Raw genomic sequence first — 17,491 nt, forward strand, 5'->3', positions numbered from 1 at the left:
TCCTGACCTCGTGATCCACCTGTCTCGGCCTCCCAAAGTGCTGGATTTACAGGTGTGAGCCACCGCGCCCGACCTTTTTTTTTTTTTAAGACGGTATTTCGCTCTGTCGCCCAGGCTGGAGTGCAGTGGTGCAATCTTGGCTCACTGCAAACTCCGCTTCCCAAGTTCACACCATTCTCCTACCTCAGCCTCCCGAATAGCTGGGACTGCAGGCGCCTGCCACCATGCCTGGCTTATTTTTTGTGTTTTTAGTAGAGACGGGGTTTCACTGTGTTAGGATGGTCTCGATCTCCCTGTGATCTGCCTATCTTGGCCTCCCAAAGTGCTGAGATTACAGGCATGAGCCACCACACCCAGCCTACTAAAGGCATTTCTAGAAACATGAGACATCCTGGAAAGTATAGAGAAAGGCTCTACCTTATTTATTTTTTATTTATTTATTTTTTTTGAGACGGAGTCTCTTGTCACCCAGGCTAGAGTGCAGTGTCATGATCTCGGCTCACTGCAACTTCCGCCTCCCTGGTTCAAGTGATTCTCCTGCCTCAGCCTCCTGAGTAGCTGCGATTACAGGCGCGCGTCACCAAGCCCGGCGAAGTTTTGTGTTTTTAGTAGAGATGGGGTTTCATCATGTTGGTCAGGCTGATCTTGAACTCTTGACCTCATGATCTGCCCGCCTCGGCCTCCCAAAGTGCTGGGATTACAGGTGTGAGCCACCACGCCCAGCCACTACCTTATCTTTGTGTGACAATAGTTTTATTTGTTCTAGAATTCAGGAAAAAAATCTCTTTAGGAGTGAATTGTTGTTACTGACTTTGCCAGTGAAAGGTAACACCTATATAGCTTGGAGATTTTAGACATTTGGGTGTCACCTGCACCGTTCCCTCGTTTCAAGCAGTTTTGCCTCAACCTCCCAAACAGCTGGGATTACAAGCATGCGCCAGCTAGTTTTTTTTTTTTTTTTTTGGTAGAGATGGGGTTTCACTATGTTGGCCAAGCTGGTCTCAAACTCCTGACCTCAAATGATCCACCCGCCTCAGCTTCCCAAAGTGCTGGGATTATAGGTGTGAGCCACCGCGCCCAGCCTAAGAAAGGGGTAGAGTATTTCAGAATGTGCAGGTTGTCCTGTTAATTGGAATGCACTCCCCCACAGAAATCCCAGACAGGAACTGCTGACCTGACTTGACTCAATATACCAGTGTATGTACTGAAATAGCTGTGGCAAATCCTGAGTCTGGAAGAGCACTGAATGTAGGCGATAATCTACATCCTTTAGAGAGGCTCAAGACATCAGTGTTCCTTTATACTGTAGTAACCTGATCACACCAAGGGTAAATAGGAAGTGATAGAAGAAAATTAGAGGTCCAAGGCAAAAATGGCTACTGAATCTGAGTGATCCCAAAGTCCAGCTTGCTCAACAGAACCAGATTCAAATAGTAAATCGTGGTTGTGGGTGTACTTACAGAGCTGATCCAAGATTCCTCTTGAAGTGTCTAGCGGCACAGCCTGTCACATGGGTCCTAACTACTATCTCTTCTATGAGTTTACAAACTCACAACATACTCTACGTTCTAAGTGCAGAGTATGTTGTTTGATTCTGTCTCTGGATTCTACTTTCAAGAACCTAGCTGGTAAGAATTGACTTAGTTTTTCATCTTGATAATCCCAAACTTTGTTTTTGAGACGGAGTCTCTGTTACCCAGGCTGGAGTGCGGTGGCCCAATCTCGCTCACCGCAACCTCTGCCTCCCGCGTTCAAGCGATTATCCTGCCTCAGCCTCCCGAGTAGCTGGGATTACAGGCGCCCGCCACCACACCTGGCTAATTTTTGTATTTTTAGGAGAGATGTGGTTTCACCATGTTGTCCAGGCTGGTCTTGAACTCCTGATCTCAAGGGATCAGCCCGCCTCAGACTCCCAAAGTGCTGGGATTATAGGCGTGAGCCACCGCACCTGGCCAGGAATCTGCATTTTAATAGTGTCCCAAGTGATTCTGATGCAACTGGTCTGCGGACTATACTGCAGAGCAGATGGTGAAAGGAATGTTGAATTTGGAGGATTTTATTGATGATGAATCCTGGGTTCCAGAAAGCTGCGAAAACGTTTCAGAAGATGGGTAACAGTGCAAATGGGGTCAGAAAGGGCTGCATGAGAACCAGAATCTGAGAGATGTGGAATGAGCTGGAAGCCTGGGCTTCTGGTGGTGACTGCATGAACAGGTGCAGCTGAGCCCTGGTGAACATCATGCTCACAAGGCAAGTGTGCAGTGTGACCTGGAGTCCCAACTCACTATCTGCAGGTCCGGGGACCCTGACTTCACAGCTGCCTCCCAAGGCTATTTTCCTAACCTCTCTACTCTCTTAGATCAGTGTTGCACTCATCGTTTCTGAAATATGATAATGTGTAGGAAAGCAGCAAGGTGAGATAGGCCCAGAAACATTGGGAGGGGTGCGGGGAGCACTAGGAAAGGAGATAGATTGGGGTGGGGAGGAGGAATACAGTCTCCCTCCCACATCCTTGGACCCCAAAAAGAAGTTCTGAAGACACATCCTTTTTTCTAGTATAAGGCACTATTTACCCTGATCCAGGCACTCTGAGTGAAAGGTGACTTCCGGACCAGGCGCCTTGGCTCACAGCTGTAATCCCAACACTTTGGGAGGCCGAGGCAGGTATGTCACTTGAGGTCAGGAGTTTGAGACCAGCCTGACCAACACGGGGAAAACCCATCTCTACTAAAAAATAAAAAATTAACTGGGCGTGGTGGCTCGTGCCTATAATCCCAGCTACTTGGGAGGCTGAGGCAGGAGAACAGCTTGAAGCCGGGAGCAGAGGTTGCAGTGAGCCGAGATCGTGCCACTGCACTCCAGCCTGGCAAGAAAGAAGTGCGAAATTCTTTCTCAAAAAAAGAAAAAGAAAATTAGGTGACTTCCTCAGGCTACAGTTAAAGATTTTGTCATGGGTAGGAAGCCAGGCCTCACTGATGTTAGTACCTCGGGATGACCATAGAGGGCAGTATCGTGCAGGAGTTAAGAGCCCAGCTTCAGCGTCTGACAGACCTGAGTTTGAATCCTTCCTTTGCTCTTTGGTAGCTTTGTGTGTAGCTTTGGGTAAGTTACTCTATCTAAACCTCCAAAAATTCATTTAAAAACACTTCACAAGAGCATTTTGAGAACTACATGAAATAATCTATGCAAAGGACTTTGCAAAGAACCTGCCAGCGAATGCAACATTACAAATGGCAGTGGTTACTATTTTTGGCCCAGTCTTACTCTTTGTAAGTCTTAAAAAAAAACAATGTTTTTTTGCAGATTTATTGAGGATAATTGAAGTACAATACATTGTAGGTATTTAAAGTGTACAATTTGAAAAGTTTTTTGATTGTTTTTTTGAGACAGACTCTCACTCTGTCACCCAGGCTGGAGTGCAATGGCGCAATCTCGGCTCACTGCAACCTCCACTTCCCGAGTTCAAACAATTATACTGCCTCAGCCTCCCAAGTAGCTGGGATTACAGTCATGTGCCATCACGCCCGCTAATTTTTATATTTTTAGTAGAGATGGGATTTCACCATATTGTCTAGGCTGGTCTGGAACTCCTGACCCCGTGATCTGCCTGTCTCCGCCTTCCAAAGTGCAGGGATTACAGGCATGAGCCACTGTGCCTGGCCAAAAAGTTTTGACATATGTGTATACCCATGAAACCATCACCATACTCAAGATAATTAGCATACAGATCACCCCAGAAGTTGTCTCTTGCTCCTTTGTAATCTCACCATCCTGCCACTCCCAGCACTGTCCCCAGGCAACTATTGACCTGCTTTCTGCAACTATAGATTAGTTTGCATTTCTAGAATTGTAGAATTGTACATAAATGGAATCCTACGGTGTATATGTGTGTATACTAAAAACATATAAATTAGCTGGGCATGGTGGCAGGCGCCCGTAATCCCAGCTACTCTGGAGGCTGAGGCAGGAGACTAGCCGGAACCCGGGAGGTGGAGGTTGCAGTGAGCCCAGATCGCGCCACTGCACTCCAGCCTGGGTGACAGTGAGACTCAAAAAAAAAAAACAAAAAAAAAAACACCATTGCTACAAACATTTGTGTACAAAGTCTGTGTGGACATATGCTTTCTTTTCTCTTGTGTAAATATAGTCATGTGTCCTCAAGCACAGGGATATGTTCTGAGAAATTCATCCTTAGGCAATTTTGTCATATGAACATCTTTGTACTTACACAAACCTAGATGGTATAGCCTACTACACACCAAGGCCATATGGTAGAGTCTACTACTCCCAGGCTACAAACCTGTGCAGCATGCTACTGTACTCAACACTGTAGGCAACTGTAACACAATGGTATTTGTGTATCTAACCATATCTAAACATAGAAAAGAAAAGATACAGTAGGCCAGGCACGGTGGCTCATGCCGGTAATCCCAACACTTTGGGAGGCTGAGGCGGCTGATTACTTGAGACCAGGAGTTTAAGACCAGCCTGGCCAACATGGTGAAACCCCGTCTCTACTAAAATTACAGAATTAGCCAGGCATGGTGGCAGGTATCTGCAGTCCGGCAGGAGAATCGCTTTAACCCTGGAGGCAAAGGTTGTAGTGAGCCAAGATCGCACCATTGAACTCCAGGATGGGCAACAAAGTGAGACTCCATCTTGAGAAAAAAAAGAAAGAGAAAGAAAGAAAGAGAGAGAGAGAAGAGAGAGAGAGAGAGAGAAAGAGAGAGAGAGAAAAAGAGAGAAAGAGAAAAGGAGGGAACGAGGGAACGAACAGTAAAAATATGGCATAAAAAATTAAAAATGGGCCGGGCACAGTGGCTCATGCCTGTAATCCCAGCACTTTGGGAGGCCGAGGTGGGTGGATCACGAGGTCAGGAGTTCAAGACCAGCCTGGCCAACATGGTGAAATCCCATCTTTACTAAAAATACAAAAAATTAGCCGGGTGTGGTGGCGAGCGCCTGTAATCCCAGCTACTCGGGAGGCTGAGGCAGAGAACTGCTTGAACCCGGGAGGTGGAAGTTGCACTGAGCTGAGATCACGCTACTGCACTCCAGCCTGGGCAACAGAGCGAGATTCTGTCTCAAAAAATATAAATAAATAAATGGGGCCGGGCATGGTGGCTCACGCCTGTAATCCCAACACTTTGGGAGGCCAAGGCAGGTAGATCACCTGAGGTCAGGTGTTCAAGACCAGCCTGGCCAAGCTGGCAAAACCCTATCTCTACTAAAATACAAAAAATTAGCTAGGCATAGTGGCAGGCAGCTGTAATCCCAGCTACTCCAGAGGCTGGGGCAGGAGAATCACTTGAACCCAGGAGGTGGAGGTTGCAGTGAGCCAAGATCACACCACTGCACTCCAGCCTGGGCAACAGAGTGAGACTCTGTCTCCAAAAAAACAGATTAAAAATGGTGCACCTGTATGGGTGCTTACCATAAATGGAGTTTGCCAGACTGGATGCTGCTCTGGGTGTGTCAGTGAGCAGTGAGTGAATGTGAAGGCCTAGGGCATTATTGTATACTGCTATTGACTTTATAAAGACTCTAAGGCTACATTAAATTTATTTATTTATTTATTTGTTTGTTTTAGTTTTTATTTTTGAGACAGAGTCTTGCTCTGTCACCCAGGCTGGAGTGCAGTGGCGCGATCTCGGCTCACTGCAACCTCCATCTCCTGGGTTCAAGCGATTCTCCTGCCTCAGCCTCCTGAGTAGCTGGGATTACATGCATGTGCAACCGTTCCCGGCTAATTTTTGTATTTTTAGTAGAGATGGGGTTTCACCATGTTGGTCAGGCTGGTCTCAAACTCCTGACCTCGTGATCCACCCACCTTGGCCTCCTAAAGTGCTGAGATTACAGGCATGAGCCACCGTGCCCAGCAAATTTATTTTAAATATTTTTTCTTCAATAATAAATTAACCTTAGCTTACTGTAACTTTTTTTTTTTTCTTCTCCCAAAGACAGGGTCTTACTCTTGTCACCCACGCTGGAGTGCAGTGGCACAATCATGGGTCATTTCAGCCTCCACCTCCCAGGCTCAATGGATCTTCCTGCCTTAGCCTCCTGAGTAACTGGGACTACAGGCATGCTCCATCATGCCTGGCTAATTTTTCTTTTCTTTTCTCTCTCTCTTTCTTTCTTTCTTTTTTTTTTTTTTTTTTTTTTTTTTTTGTAGACACAAGATCTTACTCAACTAGCAGGGAAGGCTTGTCTTGAACTTCTGGGCTCAAGTAATCCTCCCACCTCGGCCTCTCAAAGTGCTGGGATTACAGGCACGAGCCACTGCCTCTGGCACCACCAGGTTACTGTAATTCTTTTACTTTATAAACTTATTAACTGTTTTATCTTTTTTACTCTTTTGTAATAACACTTAGTTTAAAACACAAACACATTGTACAGCTACACAAAAATATTTCTTTATATCTTTATTCTGTAAGCTTTTTTCTATTTTAAAAATTCTTGATCTTTTTACTTAAAATTTTTTTTTGGCAAGGTGCAGTGGCTCACGCCTGTAATCCCAGCACTTTGGGAGGCCAAGGCAGGCAGATCACGAGGTCAAGAGATCGAGACCATCCTGGCCAACATGGTGAAACCCCATCTCTACTAAAAATACAAAAATTAGCTGGGTGTGGTGGTACACGCCTGTAGTCTCAGCTACTTGGGAGGCTGGGGTAGAAGAATCACTTGAACCTGGGAGGTGAAGGTTGCAGTGAGCCGAGATCCTGCCTCTGCACTCCAGCCTGGCGACAGATCATGACTCTGTCTCAAAAAAAAAAAAAATTATTAAAAGGTAAGACATGGGCCGGGCGCAGTGCCTCAGATCTGTCATCCCAGCACTTTGGGAGACCAAGGTGGGTGGATTGCTTGAGGCCAGGAGTTCAAGAGCAGCCTGGGACACATGGTGAAACCCCGTGTCTACTAAAATACAAAAAAATAGCCGGACATGGTGGCACACATCTGTCATCCCAGCTACTCGGGAGACTGAAGCACAATAATCACTAGAACCCAGGAGGCAGAGGTTCCAGTGAGCCGAGATGGTACAACTGCACTCCAGCCTGGGTGACAAAATGAAACTCTGTCTCAAAAAATAAAAAATAAAAATAAAAACTAAGACATGGCCGGGCATGGTAGCTCACGCCTATAAACCCAACACTTTGGGAAGGCCAGGATGGGAGGACTGCTTGAGTCCAGTTCAAGACCAGCCTGGGCAACATGGTGAAACCCCTGTCTCCACAAAAAATACAAACAAACAAACAAAAAATAGCCAGGTATGGTGGCGTGTGCCTCTCATCCCAGCTACTTGGGAGGGTAAGGTGAGAGGATTGCTTGAGCCCAGAGGCAGACATTACAGTGAACTGAGATCACACGACTGCACTCCAGCCCGGGCGACAGAGCAAGACCTTTTCTCAAAAAAAAAAAGAAAAGAAAAGAAAGAGGCCGGGCGTGGTGGCTCATGCCTGTAATCCCAACACTTTGGGAGGCCGAGGAGGGTGGATCACGAGGTCAGGAGATCGAGACCATCCTGGCTAACACAGTGAAACCCCATCTTTACTAAAAAATACAAAAAAATTAGCCAGCCGTGGTGGCAGGCTCCTGTAGTCCCAGCTACTCGGGAGGCTAAGGCAGGAGAATGACGAGAACCCAGGAGACAGAGCTTGCAGTGAGCCTATGTTGTGCCACTGCACTCTAGACTGGGCAACAGAGCAAGACTCCATCTCAAAAAAAAAAAAAAAAAAAAAGGCCGGGCGCGGTGGCTCAAGCCTGTAATCCCAGCACTTTGGGAGGCCGAGACGGGCGGATCACGAGGTCAGGAGATCGAGACCATCCTGGCTAACACAGTGAAACCCGTCTCTACTAAAGATACAAAAACTTAGCCGGGCGAGGTGGCAGGCGCCTGTAGTCCCAGCTACTCAGGAGGCTGAGGCAGGAGAATGGCGTGAACCCAGGAGGCGGAGCTTGCAGTGAGCTGAGATCTGGCCACTGCACTCCAGACTGGGCAACAGAGCAAGACTCCATCTCAAAAAGAAAAAAAAAAAAAAAGAAAAGGAAAGGAAACTAAGATATGAACAAACACTTTAGCTTAGGTCTACCCAGGGACAGGATCATCAGTCCACCCACCTGGGCCTCCCACCTCCACATCTTGTCCCACTGGAAGATCTTCAGGGGCAATAACACTCACCTTTTGTGATAACATGTCTTTTTCTGGAATACCTCCCAAAGACCTGCCTGAGACTGTTTCACAGTTAACTTGTTTCTTTTCTTTTTTTTTTTTTTGGAGACGGAGTTTTGTTCTTGTTGCCCAGGCTGGAGTGCAATGGCACGATGTCAGCTCGCTACAACCTCTGTCTCCTGGCTTCAAGTGATTCTCCTGCCTCAACCTTACAAGTAGCTGGGACTATAGGTGTGTGCCACCATGCCTAAGGCTAACTTTTTGTATTTTTAGTAGAGATGGGGTTTCACCATGTTGGCCAGGCTGGTCTTGAACTCCTGACCTCAGGCGATCCACCCACCTCGGCCTCCTAAAGGGCTGGGATTATAGGCATGAGTCACCGTGCCTGACCAACGTGTTTCTTTTAAGCAGAAAGAGTGCACTCTAAAATAACGATAAAAAATGTAGTAAATATGTAAACCAGGCTGGGCGCAGTGGCTCAGACCTGTAATCCCAGTACTTTGGGAGGCTGAGGCGGGTGGATCACGAGGTCAGGAGTTCAAGACCAGCCTGGCCAAGATGGTGAAACCCCGTCTCTACTAAAAATACAAAAAATTAGCCGGGTGTGGTGGCAGACACCTGTAATCCCAGCTACTCGGGAGGCTGAGGCAGAGAATTGCTTGAACCCAGGAGGCAGAGGTTGCAGTCAGCCGAGATCGTGCCATTGCACTCCAGTCTGGGCGACAGAGCAAGACTCTGTCTCAAATAAACAAACAAACAAAATAAAACATAAACCAGTAACATAGTTATTATCATTATCAAGTATGATATACATAACTGAATATGCTATACTTTTAAACAACCAGCAGTGCAGTAGGTTTGTTTACACCAGTATCACCACAAACACGTGAGTAATGTGTTGTACTATGATGTTATGATGGCTACGGCTCTAAGCCATAGGAATTTTTCAGCTCCATTATAATCTTATGAGACCACCATCATTAATGTGGCCATTGTCAACCAAAATGTCGTCATATGGTGCATGGCTGTATCTAGAAGTGGAATTACTGGCTGGGTGAGTTGTACAGTAGACATATACTTAACGTTATTTTTTTCCTCTGAGTCTGCTTGCTAGGGAATACACTTAACTTTTTAAGAAACCACTGCCAGGTGTGGTGGCTCATGCCTGTAATCCCAGTACTATGGGAGGCTGAGGTGGGAGGATCGCTTGAGGCCAGGAGGTAGAGGTTGCAGTAAGCCAAGACTGTACTACTGCACTCCAGCCTGGGCGACAGATTGAGACTCTGTCTCGAAAAAAATAAACAACTAACATCAGTCACTTTCTTGGGATAGTCCCTCCTGTCCAGGAAGTTAACTCAGGAGACCAAACTATAAAACTAAGGCTTATTTCATCAGCACAGGATTAGGGCTGGAGTAGTAAATTGCTCCTCTACTCTAGGAACAGTTTTATCTAGGAAGGATAATCATTTCTGTATAAAACGACACACTCTCTATGACTCTATAAACAAGATATACTTCTAGTAATCTTTTTTGTTTTTGTTTCTTGGGACATTTTTATTGAGATGGAGTCTCACTCTTGCCAGACTGAAGTGCAGTAGCACCATCTCAGCTCACTGCAACCTCTGCCTCCTGGGTTCAAGCGATTCTCCTTGCCTTAGCCTCCTGAGCAGTTGGGATTACAGGCATGTGCCACCATGCCCAGCTAATTTTCTACTAATCTTTCTTTCTTTTTTTTTTTTTTTTGAGACAGAGTCTTGCTGTGTCACCAGGCTAGAGTGTAGTGGCGCAATCTTGGCTCACTGCAACCTCCGCCTCCCGGGTTCAAGCCATTCTCCTGCTGCCTTAGCCTCCAGAGTAGCTGGGATTACAGGCATCCACCACCATGCCCAGCTAATTTTTGTATTTTTAGTAGAGATGGAGTTTCACCATTTTGGCCAGGATGGTCTCGATCTCCTGACCTTGTGATCCGCCTGCCTCGGCCTCCCAAAGTGCTGGGATTACAGGCATAAGCCACCGCGTCTGGCCATTTTCTAGTAATCTTTCTAAATCCTCCTCTTAAAAAACAATTACAACCTGTAATCCCAGCATTTTGGGAGGCTGAGGCGGGCAGATCATGAGGTCAGGAGATTGAGACCATCCTGGCGAACATGGTGAAACCCCGTCTCTACTAAACATACAAACAATAAGCTGAGCATGGTGGCGGCGCCTGTAGTCCCAGCTACTCAGGAGGCTGAGGCAGAAGAATCACTTGAACCCAGGGACAGAGGTTGCAGTGAGCCATGATCATGCCACTGCACTTCAGCCTGGGCAACAGAGCGAGACTCCGTCTCAAAAAAAAAAGTTACAAATGCATTTGCTATATTTGTGCATGGAATATTTCCAGAATGATTCTCAAGAAATTATTAACAGTTGTTGCCTCCAGGGAAAAGAACGGGGTGACTGGAGGACAAATGGAAGAGAGACTTCTTTTTCAGTGCTGTGGTGCTAGTCCAAGTCACCATTATCTCTCACCTAAATTATATTGGGACCTCCTACCCGGCCTTCTTGCATCTATTCTTGTCCACCACAGTTCTTTTACCACACAGCAACAAGACTGATTATTTTATTTTAGTTTAGTTTTTGAGACAGAGTCTCGCTCTATCACCCAGGCTGGAACGCGGTGGCGCAATCTTGCAACCTCCACCTCCCAGATTCAGCGATTCCTCTGCCTTAGCCTCCAAGTAGCTGGGATTACAGGCATGTGCCACCATGCCCGGCTGATTTTTTTTTTTTTTTTTCTAGTAGAGACGGGATCTCAAGATGTTGGCCAGGCTGGTCTTGAACTCCTGACCTCAAGTGATCCATCTGCCTCGGCCTCCCAAAGTGCTGGGATTACAGGCGTGAGCCACCACGCCCAGCCAAGGCTGATTATTTTAAAAAGCAAACTGCTGCCAGGTGTGGTGGCTCACACCCATAATCCCAGTGCTGTGGGAGGATCCCTTAAGTCCAGAAGTCCCAGACCAATCTGATCAACATGGTGAAACCTCATCTCTACAAAAAAAATTTTTTTAATTAGCCAGGTATGGTGGTATATGACTGTAGTTCCAGCTACTGGGGAGGCTGAGGTGGGAAGATCCCTTGAGCCTGGGAGGTTGAGGCTGCAGTGAGCCAAAATAGTGCCACTGCACTCCAGTCTGGGCAACAGAGCAAGACCCTGACTCTTAAAAAAAAAAAAAAAAAACTGGGAGTGGTACCTCATGCCTGTAATCCCAGCACTTTGGGAGGCCAAGGAGGTGGATCACGAGGTCAGGAGTTTGAGACCAGCCTGGCCAACATGGTAAAACCCTGTCTCTAATAAAAATACAAAAATTAGCCAGGTGTGGTGGCACGTGCCTGTAGTCCCAGCTACTTGGGAGACTGAGGCAAGAGAATAGCTTGAACCCAGGAGGCGGAGGTTGCAGTGAGCCGAGATTGAGCCACTGCACTCTAGCCTGGGTGACAGAGCAAGACCCTGTCTCAAAAGAAAAAAGAAAAAAAAACAAATACAAAAATACAATCTCATTACTCCCCAACTTAAATGCTTAAGCTTCTCTCTGTAATTAAAATTTATACTCCTTACTATGGTATATATGCCCCTGCATGGTCTGGCCCCTCCCTTCCTCTCTAACAACCTCCTCTCCCATGGCCTCCCTATGATTCTCTCTATTCCACCACACTGGCCTCCTTTCTGTTGCTCAGACCCTCCAAGCTCATTCTTCCTTCAGGCCTTGTCCCCTCGCTAGTTGCTCTGCCAGGAATGCTCTTCTTTCAGGTCAACACACAACTGGCTCCTTCTTATTTAAAGCTTGGTGCAAATGACACTGCGTCAGAGACCCCCCTTCTTGACCATTCTATCTAAATTAGCTCCTCCAGGTGCACAGCAGTGCTCACCTTCCCAGTACCTTGTTTCATTTTCTTCATGCCACTTACTACTGAAGTTATTCCCTGAGTTGTTCATTGGCTGTCTGCACTCTCTAGAATGTAAGCCCCTTGAAGGCAGAAACTTGTTGTTCTCCTGTGTCTTCAGTGTTTGGAGCAACACATAACACTGAATGAATGAATGAATGCATGCATGCATGTATGGGAGTGCATGGGAAGGATGCAGGTGGCAGGCAGTTGTATTCGTTTCTTCTCAGTGCTGTAATAAATTACCACAAACTCAGTTTTATTATTTTATAGTTCTAGAGGTCAGAATCGAAACAGGCCTTACAGGACTACAAGGTGTTAGCGAAGCTGGGTGCCTTCTGGAGGCCCTAGGGGAGAATCTATTTCCTTCCCTTTTCAGCTCCTAAAGGCTGCCTGAATTCTTTGGCTGAGGTTTCAGTGAGCCAAGATCGCGCCATTGCACTCCAGCCTGGGCAACAAGTGCAAAATTCTGTCTTAAAAAAAAAAAATTGGTCTGGGTACACCAATTTTACTAGTCCCTGGATGTTTCAAAGATAAATCAGATGCAGGCCAGGCGGCTCATGCCTGTAATCCCAACACTTTGGGAGGCCAAGGCAGAGCATCACTTGAGGACAGGAGTTTGAGATCAGCCTGGGCAACATAGCAAGACCCTCTTTCTTTCTCTCTCTCTCTCTTTTTTTTTTTTTTTTTTTTTTTTGAGATAGAGTCTCACTCTGTTGCCCAGGTTGGAATGCAGTGGTGCGGTCTCGGCTCACTGCAAGCTCCGCCTCCCAAGTTCACACCATTCTCCTGCCTCAGCCTCCTGAGTGGCTGGGTGTACAGGTGCCCTCTGCCATGCCCGGCTAATTTTTTGTATTTTTAACAGAGACGGGGTTTCACCATGTTAGCCAGGATGGTCTCAATCTCCTGACCTCGTGATCCTCCCGCCTCGGCCTCCCAAAGTGGTGGGATTACAGGCGTGAGCCACCACGCCCGGCCTCTTGCTTTCTTTCTTTCCTCTCACTCTCTCTCTTTTCTTTTCCTTTTTTTTCCCTTTCCTTTGCTTTTCTTTCTTTTTTGAGACAGAGTCTCACTCTCTTGCACAGGCTGGAGTGCAGTGGCACACTCTCAGCTCACTGCAACCTCCATCTTCCAGGTTCAAGCAATTCTCCTGCCTCAGCATCCCGAGTAGCTGGGATTACAGGTGCCTGCTACCACGCCCAGCTAGTTTTTATATTTTTAGTAGAGACAGGGTTCACCATGTTGGCCAGGCTGGTCTCAAACTCCTGATCTGAGGTGATCTGCCTGCCTTGGCCTCAACTTAGACCTTAGCATCACCAAAAACTGTACCATTTTAGAAATCTCAATCCCAAATCTCCAATAACTTCCCTTTTAGCTCACTTACTCAACCATGCCCACCTCAGCAATTTGTGTCCTTCACTTTCACTCCAATCCATTTGTCTTACCATTTCCCCAGTATCCAGCAGTCTCCACATATTTATTCAAGAATCTTGGTTTCTTTAATGAGAAATGATAATTAGAGTTAGGCATAGTGGCTCACACCTGTAATCCCTGTGACTTGGAAGACTGAGGCAAGATGATCACTTGAGTCCAGGAGTTTGAGACCAGACTGGGGAACAATAGTGCCCAATGGTCTCTACAAAAATTAAAAACTTGGCTGGTGGGGGGCAGGTGTGGTGGCTCACACCTGTAATCCCAGCAATTTGGGAGGCCGAGGAGGGTGGATCACCTGAGGTCAGGAGTTCGAGACCAACCTGGCTAACATGGTAAAACCCCATCTCTACTAAAAATACAAAAATTATCTGGGCATGGTGACAGATGCCTGTAATCCCAGCTACTCAGGAGGCCAAGGCAGGAGAATCACTTGAACCTGGGAGGTGAAGGTTGCAGTGAGCCGAGATCATGCTGTTGCACTCCAGCCTAGAGGACAATAGCAAAACTCCATCTCAAAAAATAAAAAATAAGAAAAAACTGGCCGGGCGCGGTGGCTCAAGCCTGTAATCCCAGCACTTTGGGAGGCCGAGACGGGCGGATCACGAGGTCAGGAGATCGAGACCATCCTGGCTAACACAATGAAACCCCATCTCCACTAAAAATACAAAAAAATTAGCCGGGCGTGGTGGCGGCGCCTGTAGTCCCAGCTACTCGGGAGGCTGAGGCAGGAGAATGGCAGGAACCCGGGAGGCGGAGCTTGCAGTGAGCCGAGATCGCGCCACTGCACTCCAGCCTGGGCGACAGAGCGAGACTCCGCCTCAAAAAAAAACAAAAAACAAAAAAACAAAAAAAAACAAACTTGGCTGGGCACTGTGGCATGTACGCATAGTTCCAGCTACTTGGGAGGCTCAGACAGGAGGACTGCTGCAGTGAGCTATGATTCTGTCACTGCACTCCTGCCTGAACAACAGAGTGAGACTCAACTGTAAAAGAGAAAAAAAAGGTAATTAGAGACTACCATCTCTGCACCAGGTGCTCATTACTATTGAAGATGCTCATTACTATTGGGTTTGTCAAATTTGGGACTATTAAACTACAAAAAGTCTGTGTTTTCTTTCTTCCATCAAGAGTCATGGTTCTAGCCAGGCATGGTGGCGGGCGCCTGTAATCCCAGCTACTCCGGAGGCTGAGGCAGGAGAATGGTGTGAACCTGGGAGGCAGATCTTGCAGTGGGCCGAGATGGGGCCACTGCACTCCAGCCTGGGCGACAGAGCGAGACTTCATCTTACCAAAAAATAAAAAATAAAAAAAGGAGTCATGGTTCTTATGGACACAGAAATGAGAGAATTAGAACATTCCATAATTCCTCATTTGTTTTATCCTACACAATACATTAAACAGTCTCAGAATAACTAGTATTAATACCTTCATCATTATGATTACTAAAACATATTTAAACTTTTTTTGTAAATGCTATTCCCTTTCTCCTATTTTTTTTTTTTTTTTTTGAGATGGAGTCTCGCTGTGTCGCCCAGGCTGGAGTGCAGTGGCCGGATCTCAGCTCACTGCAAGCTCTGCCTCCCGGGTTTTTACGCCATTCTCCTGCCTCAGCCTCCCGAGTAGCTGGGACTACAGGCGCTCGCCACCTCGCCCGGCTAGTTTTTTGTATTTTTTAGTAGAGACGGGGTTTCACCGTGTTAGCCAGGATGGTCTCGAACTCCTGACCTCGTGATCCGCCGTCTCGGCCTCCCAAAGTGCTGGGATTACAGGCTTGAGCCACCGCGCCCGGCCCCTTTCTCCTATTTTTTATGGTTATAATGTCTACATTATCAGATCATATGGCCATTACATACTATGCTCTCTCTCTTTTACCTTCATTTAGTCTCATTTCCATGAGTAGCTAATATACGGTACTGACCCTCAGCCCTTATGTTGACATCTCTCTAGCCAGTTTGGTTGTCTAAAGTGCATTCTCTAGTGGATTTCTCAGGAAGGGGTCATGGGAATAATAATCCCTGAGTCCCTATGTATTGATGACAATTTGTCTGTGCCCATTATAGTTGAAGGTTAGCTTTGCTTTGGCTCACCTGTTCTTCCTTTATATTTATTTATTTATTTATTTATTTATTTATTATTATTATTTTTTGAGACGGAGTCCCACTCTGTCGCCTAGGCTGGAGTGCAGTGGTGCGATCTCAGCTCGCTGCAACCTCCGCTTCCCAGGTTCAAGCGATTCTCCTGCCTCAGCCATCCAAGTAGCTGGGTTTACAGGCACACACCACCATGCCCGGCTATTTCATATATATGTATTTTTTAGTAGAGATGGGGTTTCACCATGTTGGACAAGCTGGTCTCCAACTCCTGACCTCAGGTGATCCACCCACCTCAGCCTCCCAAAATGCTGGGATTACAGGCGTTGAGTCACCACGCCCGGCTTGTTATTCCTTAAATATTTAAAATATGTCAGCTAGGTGTGGTGGCTCACGTCTATAATCCCAGCACTTTGGGAGGCCAAGGCAGGCGAATCACTTTGAGATCAGGAGTTTGAGACCAGCCTGGCCAATGTGGTGAAACCTCATCTCTACCAAAAAAAACCCCACAAAAATTAGCCAGGTGTGGTGGCAGTTGCCTATAATCTTTTTCAGATTATAATACCTGTCATTTTGGACAAATGAGATCACTTGATCACTTTGGATCACTTGAGTTCAGGAGTTCAAGATTAGCCTGGCCAACATGGCAAAACCCCATCTCTACTAAAAATGCATAAATTAGCCAGGTGTCATGGTGCAGTCCTGTAACCCCATCTACTTGGGAGGCTGAGGCATGAGAACCGCTTGAATCTGGGAGGTGGAGGTTGCAGTGAGCCAAGATTGCACCACTGCACTTCAGCCTGGGCAACAAAGTGAGACTGTCTCAAAAAAAATTTCTTTCTTTCATTTATTTATTTATTTGTTAATTTTAGAGATGAGGTCTCACTCTGTTGCCCTGGCTGGAGTACAGGTGCAAGCCACAGCGCCCAGCTTCTTTCATATTTTTTTGGAGACAGACTCTCGCTCCGAAATGCTGGAGTGCAGTGACATCATCTCAACTCACTGCAACCTCCACCTCCCAGGTTCAAGTGATTCTCCTGCCTCAGCCTCCCAAGTGGCTGGGACTACAGGTGCACGCCGCCATGCCTGGCTAATTTTTGTATTTTTAGTAGAGACGGGGTTTTGCCATGTTGGCTAGGCTGGTCTCAAAGTGCTGTGATTCGCCTGCCTCAGACTCCCAAAGTTCTGGGATTACAGGCATGAGCCACAGCACCTGGCTTTATATTACTTTCTTAAGGTCTTTTAGCTCATTTTAAAATAAAATGTTATGATTTTCATCTGTTTTATGAGCATCTCTCTGGCATGAATCTTTTTCTGTCCTCATTATCTGTTTTATTTTTCTTTCTTTTTTTTAAACCTACCTATTCTCAATTCTCTTTTTTCTTTTTAACTTTTTTTTTTTTTTAATGAGACCAAGTCTCACTCTTGTTCCCCAGGCTGGAGTGCAATAACATGATCTTGGCTCACTGCACTGCAACCTCTGCCTCCCGGGTTCAAACCATTCTCCTGCCTCAGCCTCCCAAGTAGCTGGGATTACAGGCACCTGCCAGTATGCCCAGCTAATTTTTGTATTTTTAGTAGAGACAGGGTTTCATCATGTTGACCAGGTTGGTCTCGAACTCCTGACTTCAGGTGATCCGCCCGCCTCGGCCTCCCAAAGTACTGAGATTACAGGCATGAGCCACCGTGCGTGGCCTCAATTCTCTTTTTTCTTATAGTAACTTTGTGTGGAATTTAACACGATACTCTTCTGTTGCTAACATTTATATAAATTTAATTTTTCTGAAGGATTTGTTCAGATGGCTTTCCTACCTAGACTGAGCTCCATTCTTCCGTCTGTCATTTTTTGGTAGTTTTCAAAAACATGATGTCT

The sequence above is a fragment of the Macaca fascicularis genome, chromosome 11 (assembly GCF_037993035.2).
Source record: "Macaca fascicularis isolate 582-1 chromosome 11, T2T-MFA8v1.1".
In the NCBI taxonomy this organism is placed as follows: Eukaryota; Metazoa; Chordata; class Mammalia; order Primates; family Cercopithecidae; genus Macaca; species Macaca fascicularis.